The 19,670-nt window shown below is 43.4% G+C and overlaps 1 long non-coding RNA gene across 1 annotated transcript; it reads left to right on the forward strand.

Annotated features, from left to right (window-relative positions):
• The first annotated feature begins 10,417 nt into the window (after positions 1-10,417).
• Positions 10,418-19,631, forward strand: LOC141763840 (uncharacterized). The gene is made up of 3 exons (XR_012593179.1): positions 10,418-11,479; positions 11,772-17,328; positions 17,719-19,631. It is a non-coding gene; the product is annotated as an uncharacterized LOC141763840 (long non-coding RNA).
• Positions 19,632-19,670: the final 39 nt, after the last annotated feature.

Consider the following 19,670-nt stretch of genomic DNA (forward strand, 5'->3'; position numbering starts at 1 on the left):
CTTCAGTGTCTATAGGAAGTGTTGATGGACAGAGAATGAACAGGTAGAGCTTCAGTGTCTATAGGAAGTGTTGATGGACAGAGAATGAACATGTAGAGCTTCAGTGTCTACAGGAAGTGTTGATGGACAGAGAATGAACAGGTAGAGCTTCAGTGTCTACAGGAAGTGTTGATGGACAAAATGAACAAGTAGAGCTTCAGTGTCTACAGGAAGTGTTGATGGACAGAGAATGAACAGGTAGAGCTTCAGTGTCTACAGGAAGTGTTGATGGACAGAATGAACAGGTAGAGCTTCAGTGTCTACAGGAAGTGTTGATGGACAGAGAATGAACAGGTAGAGCTTCAGAGTCTATAGGAAGTGTTGATGGACAGAGAATGAACAGGTAGAGCTTCAGTGTCTACAGGAAGTGTTGATGGACAGAGAATGAACAGGTAGAGCTTCAGTGTCTATAGGAAGTGTTGATGGACAGAATGAACAGGTAGAGCTTCAGTGTCTATAGGAAGTGTTGATGGACAGAATGAACAGGTAGAGCTTCAGTGTCTATAGGAAGTGTTGATGGACAGAATGAACAGGTAGAGCTTCAGTGTCTATAGGAAGTGTTGATGGACAGAATGAACAGGTAGAGCTTCAGTGTCTATAGGAAGTGTTGATGGACAGAATGAACAGGTAGAGCTTCAGTGTCTACAGGAAGTGTTGATGGACAGAGAATGAACAGGTAGAGCTTCAGTGTCTATAGGAAGTGTTGATGGACAGAGAATGAACAGGTAGAGCTTCAGAGTCTATAGGAAGTGTTGATGGACAGAATGAACAGGTAGAGCTTCAGTGTCTACAGGAAGTGTTGATGGACAGAGAATGAACAGGTAGAGCTTCAGTGTCTATAGGAAGTGTTGATGGACAGAGAATGAACAGGTAGAGCTTCAGAGTCTATAGGAAGTGTTGATGGACAGAGAATGAACAGGTAGAGCTTCAGGGTCTATAGGAAGTGTTGATGGACAGAGAATGAACAGGTAGAGCTTCAGGGTCTATAGGAAGTGTTGATGGACAGAGAATGAACACGTAGAGCTTCAGTGTCTACAGGAAGTGTTGATGGACAGAGAATGAACAGGTAGAGCTTCAGTGTCTATAGGAAGTGTTGGTGGACAGAGAATGAACAGGTATAGCTTCAGTGTCTACAGGAAGTGTTGATGGACAGAGAATGAACAGGTAGAGCTTCAGTGTCTATAGGAAGTGTTGATGGACAGAGAATGAACAGGTAGAGCTTCAGTGTCTATAGGAAGTGTTGATGGACAGAGAATGAACAGGTAGAGCTTCAGTGTCTATAGGAAGTGTTGATGGACAGAATGAACAGGTAGAGCTTCAGTGTCTATAGGAAGTGTTGATGGACAGAGAATGAACAGGTAGAGCTTCAGTGTCTACAGGAAGTGTTGATGGACAGAGAATGAACAGGTAGAGCTTCAGTGTCTACAGGAAGTGTTGATGGACAAAATGAACAGGTAGAGCTTCAGTGTCTACAGGAAGTGTTGATGGACAGAGAATGAACATGCAGAGCTTCAGTGTCTGTAGGAAGTGTTGATGGACAGAGAATGAACAGGTAGAGCTTCAGTGTCTATAGGAAGTGTTGATGGACAGAGAATGAACAGGTAGAGCTTCAGTGTCTATAGGAAGTGTTGATGGACAGAATGAACAGGTAGAGCTTCAGTGTCTATAGGAAGTGTTGATGGACAGAGAATGAACAGGTAGAGCTTCAGTGTCTATAGGAAGTGTTGATGGACAGAGAATGAACAGGTAGAGCTTCAGTGTCTACAGGAAGTGTTGATGGACAGAGAATGAACAGGTAGAGCTTCAGTGTCTACAGGAAGTGTTGATGGACAAAATGAACAAGTAGAGCTTCAGTGTCTACAGGAAGTGTTGATGGACAGAGAATGAACAGGTAGAGCTTCAGTGTCTACAGGAAGTGTTGATGGACAGAATGAACAGGTAGAGCTTCAGTGTCTACAGGAAGTGTTGATGGACAGAGAATGAACAGGTAGAGCTTCAGAGTCTATAGGAAGTGTTGATGGACAGAGAATGAACAGGTAGAGCTTCAGTGTCTACAGGAAGTGTTGATGGACAGAGAATGAACAGGTAGAGCTTCAGTGTCTATAGGAAGTGTTGATGGACAGAATGAACAGGTAGAGCTTCAGTGTCTATAGGAAGTGTTGATGGACAGAATGAACAGGTAGAGCTTCAGTGTCTATAGGAAGTGTTGATGGACAGAATGAACAGGTAGAGCTTCAGTGTCTATAGGAAGTGTTGATGGACAGAATGAACAGGTAGAGCTTCAGTGTCTATAGGAAGTGTTGATGGACAGAATGAACAGGTAGAGCTTCAGTGTCTACAGGAAGTGTTGATGGACAGAGAATGAACAGGTAGAGCTTCAGTGTCTATAGGAAGTGTTGATGGACAGAGAATGAACAGGTAGAGCTTCAGAGTCTATAGGAAGTGTTGATGGACAGAATGAACAGGTAGAGCTTCAGTGTCTACAGGAAGTGTTGATGGACAGAGAATGAACAGGTAGAGCTTCAGTGTCTATAGGAAGTGTTGATGGACAGAGAATGAACAGGTAGAGCTTCAGAGTCTATAGGAAGTGTTGATGGACAGAATGAACAGGTAGAGCTTCAGTGTCTACAGGAAGTGTTGATGGACAGAGAATGAACAGGTAGAGCTTCAGTGTCTATAGGAAGTGTTGATGGACAGAGAATGAACAGGTAGAGCTTCAGTGTCTACAGGAAGTGTTGATGGACAGAGAATGAACAGGTAGAGCTTCAGTGTCTATAGGAAGTGTTGATGGACAGAGAATGAACAGGTAGAGCTTCAGGGTCTATAGGAAGTGTTGATGGACAGAATGAACAAGTAGAGCTTCAGTGTCTACAGGAAGTGTTGATGGACAGAGAATGAACAGGTAGAGCTTCAGTGTCTATAGGAAGTGTTGGTGGACAGAGAATGAACAGGTAGAGCTTCAGTGTCTACAGGAAGTGTTGATGGACAGAGAATGAACATGTAGAGCTTCAGAGTCTATAGGAAGTGTTGATGGACAGAGAATGAACAGGTAGAGCTTCAGTGTCTACAGGAAGTGTTGATGGACAGAGAATGAACAGGTAGAGCTTCAGTGTCTATAGGAAGTGTTGATGGACAGAATGAACAGGTAGAGCTTCAGTGTCTATAGGAAGTGTTGATGGACAGAATGAACAGGTAGAGCTTCAGTGTCTATAGGAAGTGTTGATGGACAGAATGAACAGGTAGAGCTTCAGTGTCTATAGGAAGTGTTGATGGACAGAATGAACAGGTAGAGCTTCAGTGTCTATAGGAAGTGTTGATGGACAGAATGAACAGGTAGAGCTTCAGTGTCTACAGGAAGTGTTGATGGACAGAGAATGAACAGGTAGAGCTTCAGTGTCTATAGGAAGTGTTGATGGACAGAGAATGAACAGGTAGAGCTTCAGAGTCTATAGGAAGTGTTGATGGACAGAATGAACAGGTAGAGCTTCAGTGTCTACAGGAAGTGTTGATGGACAGAGAATGAACAGGTAGAGCTTCAGTGTCTATAGGAAGTGTTGATGGACAGAGAATGAACAGGTAGAGCTTCAGAGTCTATAGGAAGTGTTGATGGACAGAGAATGAACAGGTAGAGCTTCAGGGTCTATAGGAAGTGTTGATGGACAGAGAATGAACAGGTAGAGCTTCAGGGTCTATAGGAAGTGTTGATGGACAGAGAATGAACACGTAGAGCTTCAGTGTCTACAGGAAGTGTTGATGGACAGAGAATGAACAGGTAGAGCTTCAGTGTCTATAGGAAGTGTTGGTGGACAGAGAATGAACAGGTAGAGCTTCAGTGTCTACAGGAAGTGTTGATGGACAAAATGAACAGGTAGAGCTTCAGTGTCTACAGGAAGTGTTGATGGACAGAGAATGAACATGTAGAGCTTCAGTGTCTGTAGGAAGTGTTGATGGACAGAGAATGAACAGGTAGAGCTTCAGTGTCTATAGGAAGTGTTGATGGACAGAGAATGAACAGGTAGAGCTTCAGTGTCTATAGGAAGTGTTGATGGACAGAATGAACAGGTAGAGCTTCAGTGTCTATAGGAAGTGTTGATGGACAGAGAATGAACAAGTAGAGCTTCAGTGTCTATAGGAAGTGTTGATGGACAGAGAATGAACAGGTAGAGCTTCAGTGTCTACAGGAAGTGTTGATGGACAGAGAATGAACAGGTAGAGCTTCAGTGTCTACAGGAAGTGTTGATGGACAAAATGAACAAGTAGAGCTTCAGTGTCTACAGGAAGTGTTGATGGACAGAGAATGAACAGGTAGAGCTTCAGTGTCTACAGGAAGTGTTGATGGACAGAATGAACAGGTAGAGCTTCAGTGTCTACAGGAAGTGTTGATGGACAGAGAATGAACAGGTAGAGCTTCAGAGTCTATAGGAAGTGTTGATGGACAGAGAATGAACAGGTAGAGCTTCAGTGTCTACAGGAAGTGTTGATGGACAGAGAATGAACAGGTAGAGCTTCAGTGTCTATAGGAAGTGTTGATGGACAGAATGAACAGGTAGAGCTTCAGTGTCTATAGGAAGTGTTGATGGACAGAATGAACAGGTAGAGCTTCAGTGTCTATAGGAAGTGTTGATGGACAGAATGAACAGGTAGAGCTTCAGTGTCTATAGGAAGTGTTGATGGACAGAATGAACAGGTAGAGCTTCAGTGTCTATAGGAAGTGTTGATGGACAGAATGAACAGGTAGAGCTTCAGTGTCTACAGGAAGTGTTGATGGACAGAGAATGAACAGGTAGAGCTTCAGTGTCTATAGGAAGTGTTGATGGACAGAGAATGAACAGGTAGAGCTTCAGAGTCTATAGGAAGTGTTGATGGACAGAATGAACAGGTAGAGCTTCAGTGTCTACAGGAAGTGTTGATGGACAGAGAATGAACAGGTAGAGCTTCAGTGTCTATAGGAAGTGTTGATGGACAGAGAATGAACAGGTAGAGCTTCAGAGTCTATAGGAAGTGTTGATGGACAGAATGAACAGGTAGAGCTTCAGTGTCTACAGGAAGTGTTGATGGACAGAGAATGAACAGGTAGAGCTTCAGTGTCTATAGGAAGTGTTGATGGACAGAGAATGAACAGGTAGAGCTTCAGTGTCTACAGGAAGTGTTGATGGACAGAGAATGAACAGGTAGAGCTTCAGTGTCTATAGGAAGTGTTGATGGACAGAGAATGAACAGGTAGAGCTTCAGGGTCTATAGGAAGTGTTGATGGACAGAATGAACAAGTAGAGCTTCAGTGTCTACAGGAAGTGTTGATGGACAGAGAATGAACAGGTAGAGCTTCAGTGTCTATAGGAAGTGTTGGTGGACAGAGAATGAACAGGTAGAGCTTCAGTGTCTACAGGAAGTGTTGATGGACAGAGAATGAACAGATAGAGCTTCAGTGTCTATAGGAAGTGTTGATGGACAGAATGAACAGGTAGAGCTTCAGTGTCTATAGGAAGTGTTGATGGACAGAGAATGAACAGGTAGAGCTTCAGTGTCTATAGGAAGTGTTGATGGACAGAGAATGAACAGGTAGAGCTTCAGTGTCTATAGGAAGTGTTGATGGACAGAATGAACAGGTAGAGCTTCAGTGTCTATAGGAAGTGTTGATGGACAGAATGAACAGGTAGAGCTTCAGTGTCTATAGGAAGTGTTGATGGACAGAGAATGAACAGGTAGAGCTTCAGTGTCTATAGGAAGTGTTGATGGACAGAGAATGAACAGGTAGAGCTTCAGTGTCTATAGGAAGTGTTGATGGACAGAGAATGAACAGGTAGAGCTTCAGGGTCTATAGGAAGTGTTGATGGACAGAGAATGAACAGGTAGAGCTTCAGTGTCTACAGGAAGTGTTGATGGACAGAGAATGAACAGGTAGAGCTTCAGTGTCTATAGGAAGTGTTGATGGACAGAGAATGAACAGGTAGAGCTTCAGTGTCTATAGGAAGTGTTGATGGACAGAGAATGAACAAGTAGAGCTTCAGGGTCTATAGGAAGTGTTGATGGACAGAGAATGAACAGGTAGAGCTTCAGTGTCTACAGGAAGTGTTGATGGACAGAGAATGAACAGGTAGAGCTTCAGTGTCTATAGGAAGTGTTGGTGGACAGAGAATGAACAGGTAGAGCTTCAGTGTCTATAGGAAGTGTTGATGGACAGAATGAACAGGTAGAGCTTCAGTGTCTATAGGAAGTGTTGATGGACAGAGAATGAACAGGTAGAGCTTCAGTGTCTATAGGAAGTGTTGATGGACAGAGAATGAACAGGTAGAGCTTCAGTGTCTACAGGAAGTGTTGATGGACAGAGAATGAACAGGTAGAGCTTCAGTGTCTACAGGAAGTGTTGATGGACAGAATGAACAGGTAGAGCTTCAATGTCTACAGGAAGTGTTGATGGACAGAGAATGAACAGGTAGAGCTTCAGTGTCTACAGGAAGTGTTGATGGACAGAGAATGAACAGGTAGAGCTTCAGAGTCTATAGGAAGTGTTGATGGACAGAGAATGAACAGGTAGAGCTTCAGTGTCTACAGGAAGTGTTGATGGACAGAGAATGAACAAGTAGAGCTTCAGTGTCTATAGGAAGTGTTGATGGACAGAGAATGAACAGGTAGAGCTTAAGGGTCTATAGGAAGTGTTGATGGACAGAGAATGAACAGGTAGAGCTTCAGTGTCTACAGGAAGTGATGATGGACAGAGAATGAACAGGTAGAGCTTCAGTGTCTATAGGAAGTGTTGGTGGACAGAGAATGAACAGGTAGAGCTTCAGTGTCTACAGGAAGTGTTGATGGACAGAGAATGAACAGGTAGAGCTTCAGTGTCTATAGGAAGTGTTGATGGACAGAATGAACAGGTAGAGCTTCAGTGTCTATAGGAAGTGTTGATGGACAGAGAATGAACAGGTAGAGCTTCAGTGTTTATAGGAAGTGTTGATGGACAGAGAATGAACAGGTAGAGCTTCAGTGTCTATAGGAAGTGTTGATGGACAGAATGAACAGGTAGAGCTTCAGTGTCTATAGGAAGTGTTGATGGACAGAGAATGAACAGGTAGAGCTTCAGTGTCTATAGGAAGTGTTGATGGACAGAGAATGAACAGGTAGAGCTTCAGTGTCTACAGGAAGTGTTGATGGACAGAGAATGAACAAGTAGAGCTTCAGTGTCTACAGGAAGTGTTGATGGACAGAATGAACAGGTAGAGCTTCAGTGTCTACAGGAAGTGTTGATGGACAGAGAATGAACAGGTAGAGCTTCAGTGTCTACAGGAAGTGTTGATGGACAGAATGAACAGGTAGAGCTTCAGTGTCTACAGGAAGTGTTGATGGACAGAGAATGAACAGGTAGAGCTTCAGTGTCTACAGGAAGTGTTGATGGACAGAGAATGAACAGGTAGAGCTTCAGAGTCTATAGGAAGTGTTGATGGACAGAGAATGAACAGGTAGAGCTTCAGTGTCTACAGGAAGTGTTGATGGACAGAGAATGAACAGGTAGAGCTTCAGTGTCTATAGGAAGTGTTGATGGACAGAATGAACAGGTAGAGCTTCAGTGTCTATAGGAAGTGTTGATGGACAGAATGAACAGGTAGAGCTTCAGTGTCTATAGGAAGTGTTGATGGACAGAATGAACAGGTAGAGCTTCAGTGTCTATAGGAAGTGTTGATGGATAGAATGAACAGGTAGAGCTTCAGTGTCTATAGGAAGTGTTGATGGACAGAATGAACAGGTAGAGCTTCAGTGTCTATAGGAAGTGTTGATGGACAGAATGAACAGGTAGAGCTTCAGTGTCTATAGGAAGTGTTGATGGACAGAATGAACAGGTAGAGCTTCAGTGTCTATAGGAAGTGTTGATGGACAGAATGAACAGGTAGAGCTTCAGTGTCTATAGGAAGTGTTGATGGACAGAATGAACAGGTAGAGCTTCAGTGTCTATAGGAAGTGTTGATGGACAGAATGAACAGGTAGAGCTTCAGTGTCTATAGGAAGTGTTGATGGACAGAATGAACAGGTAGAGCTTCAGTGTCTATAGGAAGTGTTGATGGACAGAATGAACAGGTAGAGCTTCAGTGTCTATAGGAAGTGTTGATGGACAGAATGAACAGGTAGAGCTTCAGTGTCTACAGGAAGTGTTGATGGACAGAGAATGAACAGGTAGAGCTTCAGTGTCTATAGGAAGTGTTGATGGACAGAGAATGAACAGGTAGAGCTTCAGAGTCTATAGGAAGTGTTGATGGACAGAATGAACAGGTAGAGCTTCAGTGTCTATAGGAAGTGTTGATGGACAGAGAATGAACAGGTAGAGCTTCAGTGTCTATAGGAAGTGTTGATGGACAGAGAATGAACAGGTAGAGCTTCAGTGTCTATAGGAAGTGTTGATGGACAGAATGAACAGGTAGAGCTTCAGTGTCTATAGGAAGTGTTGATGGACAGAATGAACAGGTAGAGCTTCAGTGTCTATAGGAAGTGTTGATGGACAGAGAATGAACAGGTAGAGCTTCAGTGTCTATAGGAAGTGTTGATGGACAGAGAATGAACAGGTAGAGCTTCAGTGTCTATAGGAAGTGTTGATGGACAGAGAATGAACAGGTAGAGCTTCAGGGTCTATAGGAAGTGTTGATGGACAGAGAATGAACAGGTAGAGCTTCAGTGTCTACAGGAAGTGTTGATGGACAGAGAATGAACAGGTAGAGCTTCAGTGTCTATAGGAAGTGTTGATGGACAGAGAATGAACAGGTAGAGCTTCAGTGTCTATAGGAAGTGTTGATGGACAGAGAATGAACAAGTAGAGCTTCAGGGTCTATAGGAAGTGTTGATGGACAGAGAATGAACAGGTAGAGCTTCAGTGTCTACAGGAAGTGTTGATGGACAGAGAATGAACAGGTAGAGCTTCAGTGTCTATAGGAAGTGTTGGTGGACAGAGAATGAACAGGTAGAGCTTCAGTGTCTATAGGAAGTGTTGATGGACAGAATGAACAGGTAGAGCTTCAGTGTCTATAGGAAGTGTTGATGGACAGAGAATGAACAGGTAGAGCTTCAGTGTCTATAGGAAGTGTTGATGGACAGAGAATGAACAGGTAGAGCTTCAGTGTCTACAGGAAGTGTTGATGGACAGAGAATGAACAGGTAGAGCTTCAGTGTCTACAGGAAGTGTTGATGGACAGAATGAACAGGTAGAGCTTCAATGTCTACAGGAAGTGTTGATGGACAGAGAATGAACAGGTAGAGCTTCAGTGTCTACAGGAAGTGTTGATGGACAGAATGAACAGGTAGAGCTTCAGTGTCTACAGGAAGTGTTGATGGACAGAGAATGAACAGGTAGAGCTTCAGTGTCTACAGGAAGTGTTGATGGACAGAGAATGAACAGGTAGAGCTTCAGAGTCTATAGGAAGTGTTGATGGACAGAGAATGAACAAGTAGAGCTTCAGTGTCTACAGGAAGTGTTGATGGACAGAGAATGAACAGGTAGAGCTTCAGTGTCTATAGGAAGTGTTGATGGACAGAATGAACAGGTAGAGCTTCAGTGTCTATAGGAAGTGTTGATGGACAGAATGAACAGGTAGAGCTTCAGTGTCTATAGGAAGTGTTGATGGACAGAATGAACAGGTAGAGCTTCAGTGTCTATAGGAAGTGTTGATGGACAGAATGAACAGGTAGAGCTTCAGTGTCTATAGGAAGTGTTGATGGACAGAATGAACAGGTAGAGCTTCAGTGTCTACAGGAAGTGTTGATGGACAGAGAATGAACAGGTAGAGCTTCAGTGTCTATAGGAAGTGTTGATGGACAGAGAATGAACAGGTAGAGCTTCAGAGTCTATAGGAAGTGTTGATGGACAGAATGAACAGGTAGAGCTTCAGTGTCTATAGGAAGTGTTGATGGACAGAGAATGAACAGGTATAGCTTCAGTGTCTATAGGAAGTGTTGATGGACAGAATGAACAGGTAGAGCTTCTGTGTCTACAGGAAGTGTTGATGGACAGAGAATGAACAGGTAGAGCTTCAGTGTCTATAGGAAGTGTTGATGGACAGAATGAACAGGTAGAGCTTCAGTGTCTATAGGAAGTGTTGATGGACAGAATTAACAGGTAGAGCTTCAGTGTCTATAGGAAGTGTTGATGGACAGAATGAACAGGTAGAGCTTCAGTGTCTATAGGAAGTGTTGATGGACAGAATGAACAGGTAGAGCTTCAGTGTCTATAGGAAGTATTGATGGACAGAATGAACAGGTAGAGCTTCAGTGTCTATAGGAAGTGTTGATGGACAGAATGAACAGGTAGAGCTTCAGTGTCTATAGGAAGTATTGATGGACAGAATGAACAGGTAGAGCTTCAGTGTCTATAGGAAGTGTTGATGGACAGAATGAACAGGTAGAGCTTCAGTGTCTATAGGAAGTGTTGATGGACAGAGAATGAACAGGTAGAGCTTCAGTGTCTATAGGAAGTGTTGATGGACAGAATGAACAAGTAGAGCTTCAGTGTCTACAGGAAGTGTTGATGGACAGAGAATGAACAGGTAGAGCTTCAGTGTCTATAGGAAGTGTTGATGGACAGAATGAACAGGTAGAGCTTCAGTGTCTATAGGAAGTGTTGATGGACAGAATGAACAGGTAGAGCTTCAGTGTCTGTAGGAAGTGTTGATGGACAGAATGAACAGGTAGAGCTTCAGTGTCTATAGGAAGTGTTGTATGGACAGAATGAACAGGTAGAGCTTCAGTGTCTACAGGAAGTGTTGATGGACAGAGAATGAACAGGTAGAGCTTCAGTGTCTACAGGAAGTGTTGATGGACAGAGAATGAACAGGTAGAGCTTCAGAGTCTATAGGAAGTGTTGATGGACAGAGAATGAACAGGTAGAGCTTCAGTGTCTACAGGAAGTGTTGATGGACAGAGAATGAACAGGTAGAGCTTCAGTGTCTATAGGAAGTGTTGATGGACAGAGAATGAACAGGTAGAGCTTCAGGGTCTATAGGAAGTGTTGATGGACAGAGAATGAACACGTAGAGCTTCAGTGTCTACAGGAAGTGTTGATGGACACAGAATGAACAGGTAGAGCTTCAGTGTCTATAGGAAGTGTTGGTGGACAGAGAATGAACAGGTATAGCTTCAGTGTCTACAGGAAGTGTTGATGGACAGAGAATGAACAGGTAGAGCTTCAGTGTCTATAGGAAGTGTTGATGGACAGAGAATGAACAGGTAGAGCTTCAGTGTCTATAGGAAGTGTTGATGGACAGAGAATGAACAGGTAGAGCTTCAGTGTCTATAGGAAGTGTTGATGGACAGAATGAACAGGTAGAGCTTCAGTGTCTATAGGAAGTGTTGATGGACAGAGAATGAACAGGTAGAGCTTCAGTGTCTACAGGAAGTGTTGATGGACAGAGAATGAACAGGTAGAGCTTCAGTGTCTACAGGAAGTGTTGATGGACAAAATGAACAGGTAGAGCTTCAGTGTCTACAGGAAGTGTTGATGGACAGAGAATGAACAGGTAGAGCTTCAGTGTCTGTAGGAAGTGTTGATGGACAGAGAATGAACAGGTAGAGCTTCAGTGTCTATAGGAAGTGTTGATGGACAGAGAATGAACAGGTAGAGCTTCAGTGTCTATAGGAAGTGTTGATGGACAGAATGAACAGGTAGAGCTTCAGTGTCTATAGGAAGTGTTGATGGACAGAGAATGAACAGGTAGAGCTTCAGTGTCTATAGGAAGTGTTGATGGACAGAGAATGAACAGGTAGAGCTTCAGTGTCTACAGGAAGTGTTGATGGACAGAGAATGAACAGGTAGAGCTTCAGTGTCTACAGGAAGTGTTGATGGACAAAATGAACAAGTAGAGCTTCAGTGTCTACAGGAAGTGTTGATGGACAGAGAATGAACAGGTAGAGCTTCAGTGTCTACAGGAAGTGTTGATGGACAGAATGAACAGGTAGAGCTTCAGTGTCTACAGGAAGTGTTGATGGACAGAGAATGAACAGGTAGAGCTTCAGAGTCTATAGGAAGTGTTGATGGACAGAGAATGAACAGGTAGAGCTTCAGTGTCTACAGGAAGTGTTGATGGACAGAGAATGAACAGGTAGAGCTTCAGTGTCTATAGGAAGTGTTGATGGACAGAATGAACAGGTAGAGCTTCAGTGTCTATAGGAAGTGTTGATGGACAGAATGAACAGGTAGAGCTTCAGTGTCTATAGGAAGCGTTGATGGACAGAATGAACAGGTAGAGCTTCAGTGTCTATAGGAAGTGTTGATGGACAGAATGAACAGGTAGAGCTTCAGTGTCTATAGGAAGTGTTGATGGACAGAATGAACAGGTAGAGCTTCAGTGTCTGCAGGAAGTGTTGATGGACAGAGAATGAACAGGTAGAGCTTCAGTGTCTATAGGAAGTGTTGATGGACAGAGAATGAACAGGTAGAGCTTCAGTGTCTATAGGAAGTGTTGATGGACAGAATGAACAGGTAGAGCTTCAGTGTCTATAGGAAGTGTTGATGGACAGAGAATGAACAGGTAGAGCTTCAGTGTCTATAGGAAGTGTTGATGGACAGAATGAACAGGTAGAGCTTCAGTGTCTACAGGAAGTGTTGATGGACAGAGAATGAACAGGTAGAGCTTCAGTGTCTATAGGAAGTGTTGATGGACAGAATGAACAGGTAGAGCTTCAGTGTCTATAGGAAGTGTTGATGGACAGAATTAACAGGTGGAGCTCCAGTGTCTATAGGAAGTGTTGATGGACAGAATGAACAGGTAGAGCTTCAGTGTCTATAGGAAGTGTTGATGGACAGAAAGAACAGGTAGAGCTTCAGTGTCTATAGGAAGTGTTGATGGACAGAATGAACAGGTAGAGCTTCAGTGTCTATAGGAAGTGTTGATGGACAGAATGAACAGGTAGAGCTTCAGTGTCTATAGGAAGTGTTGATGGACAGAGAATGAACATGTAGAGCTTCAGTGTCTATAGGAAGTGTTGATGGACAGAATGAACAGGTAGAGCTTCAGTGTCTACAGGAAGTGTTGATGGACAGAGAATGAACAGGTAGAGCTTCAGTGTCTATAGGAAGTGTTGATGGACAGAATGAACAGGTAGAGCTTCAGTGTCTATAGGAAGTGTTGATGGACAGAATGAACAGGTAGAGCTTCAGTGTCTGTAGGAAGTGTTGATGGACAGAATGAACAGGTAGGGCTTCAGTGTCTATAGGAAGTGTTGATGGACAGAATGAACAGGTAGAGCTTCAGTGTCTACAGGAAGTGTTGATGGACAGAGAATGAACAGGTAGAGCTTCAAAGTCTATAGGAAGTGTTGATGGACAGAATGAACAGGTAGAGCTTCAGTGTCTACAGGAAGTGTTGATGGACAGAGAATGAACAGGTAGAGCTTCAGTGTCTATAGGAAGTGTTGATGGACAGAGAATGAACAGGTAGAGCTTCAGTGTCTACAGGAAGTGTTGATGGACAGAGAATGAACAGGTAGAGCTTCAGTGTCTATAGGAAGTGTTGATGGACAGAGAATGAACAGGTAGAGCTTCAGGGTCTATAGGAAGTGTTGATGGACAGAGAATGAACAGGTAGAGCTTCAGTGTCTACAGGAAGTGTTGATGGACAGAGAATGAACAGGTAGAGCTTCAGTGTCTATAGGAAGTGTTGGTGGACAGAGAATGAAAAGATAGAGCTTCAGTGTCTACAGGAAGTGTTGATGGACAGAGAATGAACAGGTAGAGCTTCAGTGTCTATAGGAAGTGTTGATGGACAGAATGAACAGGTAGAGCTTCAGTGTCTATAGGAAGTGTTGATGGACAGAGAATGAACAGGTAGAGCTTCAGTGTCTATAGGATGTGTTGATGGACAGAGAATGAACAGGTAGAGCTTCAGTGTCTATAGGAAGTGTTGATGGACAGAATGAACATGTAGAGCTTCAGTGTCTATAGGAAGTGTTGATGGACAGAGAATGAACAGGTAGAGCTTCAGTGTCTATAGGAAGTGTTGATGGACAGAGAATGAACAGGTAGAGCTTCAGTGTCTACAGGAAGTGTTGATGGACAGAGAATGAACAGGTAGAGCTTCAGTGTCTACAGGAAGTGTTGATGGACAGAATGAACAGGTAGAGCTTCAGTGTCTACAGGAAGTGTTGATGGACAGAGAATGAACAGGTAGAGCTTCAGTGTCTACAGGAAGTGTTGATGGACAGAATGAACAGGTAGAGCTTCAGTGTCTACAGGAAGTGTTGATGGACAGAGAATGAACAGGTAGAGCTTCAGTCTCTACAGGAAGTGTTGATGGACAGAGAATGAACAGGTAGAGCTTCAGAGTCTATAGGAAGTGTTGATGGACAGAGAATGAACAGGTAGAGCTTCAGTGTCTACAGGAAGTGTTGATGGACAGAGAATGAACAGGTAGAGCTTCAGTGTCTATAGGAAGTGTTGATGGACAGAGAATGAACAGGTAGAGCTTCAAAGTCTATAGGAAGTGTTGATGGACAGAATGAACAGGTAGAGCTTCAGTGTCTACAGGAAGTGTTGATGGACAGAGAATGAACAGGTAGAGCTTCAGTGTCTATAGGAAGTGTTGATGGACAGAGAATGAACAGGTAGAGCTTCAGTGTCTACAGGAAGTGTTGATGGACAGAGAATGAACAGGTAGAGCTTCAGTGTCTATAGGAAGTGTTGATGGACAGAGAATGAACAGGTAGAGCTTCAGGGTCTATAGGAAGTGTTGATGGACAGAGAATGAACAGGTAGAGCTTCAGTGTCTACAGGAAGTGTTGATGGACAGAGAATGAACAGGTAGAGCTTCAGTGTCTATAGGAAGTGTTGGTGGACAGAGAATGAAAAGGTAGAGCTTCAGTGTCTACAGGAAGTGTTGATGGACAGAGAATGAACAGGTAGAGCTTCAGTGTCTATAGGAAGTGTTGATGGACAGAATGAACAGGTAGAGCTTCAGTGTCTATAGGAAGTGTTGATGGACAGAGAATGAACAGGTAGAGCTTCAGTGTCTATAGGAAGTGTTGATGGACAGAGAATGAACAGGTAGAGCTTCAGTGTCTATAGGAAGTGTTGATGGACAGAATGAACATGTAGAGCTTCAGTGTCTATAGGAAGTGTTGATGGACAGAGAATGAACAGGTAGAGCTTCAGTGTCTATAGGAAGTGTTGATGGACAGAGAATGAACAGGTAGAGCTTCAGTGTCTATAGGAAGTGTTGATGGACAGAATGAACAGGTAGAGCTTCAGTGTCTACAGGAAGTGTTGATGGACAGAGAATGAACAGGTAGAGCTTCAGTGTCTACAGGAAGTGTTGATGGACAGAATGAACAGGTAGAGCTTCAGTGTCTACAGGAAGTGTTGATGGACAGAGAATGAACAGGTAGAGCTTCAGTCTCTACAGGAAGTGTTGATGGACAGAGAATGAACAGGTAGAGCTTCAGAGTCTATAGGAAGTGTTGATGGACAGAGAATGAACAGGTAGAGCTTCAGTGTCTACAGGAAGTGTTGATGGACAGAGAATGAACAGGTAGAGCTTCAGTGTCTATAGGAAGTGTTGATGGACAGAGAATGAACAGGTAGAGCTTCAGGGTCTATAGGAAGTGTAGATGGACAGAGAATGAACAGGTAGAGCTTCAGTGTCTACAGGAAGTGTTGATGGACAGAGAATGAACAGGTAGAGCTTCAGTGTCTATAGGAAGTGTTGGTGGACAGAGAATGAACAGGTAGAGCTTCAGTGTCTACAGGAAGTGTTGATGGACAGAGAATGAACAGGTAGAGCTTCAGTGTCTATAGGAAGTGTTGATGGACAGAGAATGAACAGGTAGAGCTTCAGTATCTATAGGAAGTGTTGATGGACAGAGAATGAACAGGTAGAGCTTCTGTGTCTATAGGAAGTGTTGATGGACAGAATGAACAGGTAGAGCTTCAGTGTCTATAGGAAGTGTTGATGGACAGAGAATGAACAAGTAGAGCTTCAGTGTCTATAGGAAGTGTTGATGGACAGAGAATGAACAGGTAGAGCTTCAGTGTCTACAGGAAGTGTTGATGGACAGAGAATGAACAGGTAGAGCTTCAGTGTCTACAGGAAGTGTTGATGGACAAAATGAACAGGTAGAGCTTCAGTGTCTACAGGAAGTGTTGATGGACAGAGAATGAACAGGTAGAGCTTCAGTGTCTATAGGAAGTGTTGATGGACAGAGAATGAACAGGTAGAGCTTCAGTGTCTATAGGAAGTGTTGATGGACAGAGAATGAACAGGTAGAGCTTCAGTGTCTATAGGAAGTGTTGATGGACAGAATGAACAGGTAGAGCTTCAGTGTCTATAGGAAGTGTTGATGGACAGAGAATGAACAGGTAGAGCTTCAGTGTCTATAGGAAGTGTTGATGGACAGAGAATGAACAGGTAGAGCTTCAGTGTCTACAGGAAGTGTTGATGGACAGAGAATGAACAGGTAGAGCTTCAGTGTCTACAGGAAGTGTTGATGGACAAAATGAACAGGTAGAGCTTCAGTGTCTACAGGAAGTGTTGATGGACAGAGAATGAACAGGTAGAGCTTCAGTGTCTACAGGAAGTGTTGATGGACAGAATGAACAGGTAGAGCTTCAGTGTCTACAGGAAGTGTTGATGGACAGAGAATGAACAGGTAGAGCTTCAGAGTCTATAGGAAGTGTTGATGGACAGAGAATGAACAGGTAGAGCTTCAGTGTCTATAGGAAGTGTTGATGGACAGAGAATGAACAGGTAGAGCTTCAGTGTCTATAGGAAGTGTTGATGGACAGAGAATGAACAGGTAGAGCTTCAGTGTCTACAGGAAGTGTTGATGGACAGAGAATGAACAGGTAGAGCTTCAGTGTCTACAGGAAGTGTTGATGGACAGAGAATGAACAGGTAGAGCTTCAGTGTCTACAGGAAGTGTTGATGGACAGAATGAACAGGTAGAGCTTCAGTGTCTACAGGAAGTGTTGATGGACAGAGAATGAACAGGTAGAGCTTCAGTGTCTATAGGAAGTGTTGATGGACAGAATGAACAGGTAGAGCTTCAGTGTCTATAGGAAGTGTTGATGGACAGAGAATGAACAGGTAGAGCTTCAGTGTCTATAGGAAGTGTTGATGGACAGAGAATGAACAGGTAGAGCTTCAGTGTCTACAGGAAGTGTTGATGGACAGAGAATGAACAGGTAGAGCTTCAGTGTCTACAGGAAGTGTTGATGGACAGAATGAACAGGTAGAGCTTCAGTGTCTACAGGAAGTGTTGATGGACAGAGAATGAACAGGTAGAGCTTCAGTGTCTACAGGAAGTGTTGATGGACAGAATGAACAGGTAGAGCTTCAGTGTCTACAGGAAGTGTTGATGGACAGAGAATGAACAGGTAGAGCTTCAGTGTCTACAGGAAGTGTTGATGGACAGAGAATGAACAGGTAGAGCTTCAGAGTCTATAGGAAGTGTTGATGGACAGAGAATGAACAGGTAGAGCTTCAGTGTCTACAGGAAGTGTTGATGGACAGAGAATGAACAGGTAGAGCTTCAGTGTCTATAGGAAGTGTTGATGGACAGAGAATGAACAGGTAGAGCTTCTGTGTCTATAGGAAGTGTTGATGGACAGAATGAACAGGTAGAGCTTCAGTGTCTATAGGAAGTGTTGATGGACAGAGAATGAACAAGTAGAGCTTCAGTGTCTATAGGAAGTGTTGATGGACAGAGAATGAACAGGTAGAGCTTCAGTGTCTACAGGAAGTGTTGATGGACAGAGAATGAACAGGTAGAGCTTCAGTGTCTACAGGAAGTGTTGATGGACAAAATGAACAGGTAGAGCTTCAGTGTCTACAGGAAGTGTTGATGGACAGAGAATGAACAGGTAGAGCTTCAGTGTCTATAGGAAGTGTTGATGGACAGAGAATGAACAGGTAGAGCTTCAGTGTCTATAGGAAGTGTTGATGGACAGAGAATGAACAGGTAGAGCTTCAGTGTCTATAGGAAGTGTTGATGGACAGAATGAACAGGTAGAGCTTCAGTGTCTATAGGAAGTGTTGATGGACAGAGAATGAACAGGTAGAGCTTCAGTGTCTATAGGAAGTGTTGATGGACAGAGAATGAACAGGTAGAGCTTCAGTGTCTACAGGAAGTGTTGATGGACAGAGAATGAACAGGTAGAGCTTCAGTGTCTACAGGAAGTGTTGATGGACAAAATGAACAGGTAGAGCTTCAGTGTCTACAGGAAGTGTTGATGGACAGAGAATGAACAGGTAGAGCTTCAGTGTCTACAGGAAGTGTTGATGGACAGAATGAACAGGTAGAGCTTCAGTGTCTACAGGAAGTGTTGATGGACAGAGAATGAACAGGTAGAGCTTCAGAGTCTATAGGAAGTGTTGATGGACAGAGAATGAACAGGTAGAGCTTCAGTGTCTATAGGAAGTGTTGATGGACAGAGAATGAACAGGTAGAGCTTCAGTGTCTATAGGAAGTGTTGATGGACAGAGAATGAACAGGTAGAGCTTCAGTGTCTACAGGAAGTGTTGATGGACAGAGAATGAACAGGTAGAGCTTCAGTGTCTACAGGAAGTGTTGATGGACAGAGAATGAACAGGTAGAGCTTCAGTGTCTACAGGAAGTGTTGATGGACAGAATGAACAGGTAGAGCTTCAGTGTCTACAGGAAGTGTTGATGGACAGAGAATGAACAGGTAGAGCTTCAGTGTCTATAGGAAGTGTTGATGGACAGAATGAACAGGTAGAGCTTCAGTGTCTATAGGAAGTGTTGATGGACAGAGAATGAACAGGTAGAGCTTCAGTGTCTATAGGAAGTGTTGATGGACAGAGAATGAACAGGTAGAGCTTCAGTGTCTACAGGAAGTGTTGATGGACAGAGAATGAACAGGTAGAGCTTCAGTGTCTACAGGAAGTGTTGATGGACAGAATGAACAGGTAGAGCTTCAGTGTCTACAGGAAGTGTTGATGGACAGAGAATGAACAGGTAGAGCTTCAGTGTCTACAGGAAGTGTTGATGGACAGAATGAACAGGTAGAGCTTCAGTGTCTACAGGAAGTGTTGATGGACAGAGAATGAACAGGTAGAGCTTCAGTGTCTACAGGAAGTGTTGATGGACAGAGAATGAACAGGTAGAGCTTCAGAGTCTATAGGAAGTGTTGATGGACAGAGAATGAACAGGTAGAGCTTCAGTGTCTACAGGAAGTGTTGATGGACAGAGAATGAACAGGTAGAGCTTCAGTGTCTATAGGAAGTGTTGATGGACAGAATGAACAGGTAGAGCTTCAGTGTCTATAGGAAGTGTTGATGGACAGAATGAACAGGTAGAGCTTCAGTGTCTATAGGAAGTGTTGATGGACAGAATGAACAGGTAGAGCTTCAGTGTCTATAGGAAGTGTTGATGGACAGAATGAACAGGTAGAGCTTCAGTGTCTATAGGAAGTGTTGATGGACAGAATGAACAGGTAGAGCTTCAGTGTCTACAGGAAGTGTTGATGGACAGAGAATGAACAGGTAGAGCTTCAGTGTCTATAGGAAGTGTTGATGGACAGAGAATGAACAGGTAGAGCTTCAGAGTCTATAGGAAGTGTTGATGGACAGAATGAACAGGTAGAGCTTCAGTGTCTATAGGAAGTGTTGATGGACAGAGAATGAACAGGTAGAGCTTCAGTGTCTATA

Source organism: Sebastes fasciatus, unplaced genomic scaffold (genome assembly GCF_043250625.1).
Source record: "Sebastes fasciatus isolate fSebFas1 unplaced genomic scaffold, fSebFas1.pri Scaffold_59, whole genome shotgun sequence".
Classification (NCBI taxonomy): Eukaryota; Metazoa; Chordata; class Actinopteri; order Perciformes; family Sebastidae; genus Sebastes; species Sebastes fasciatus.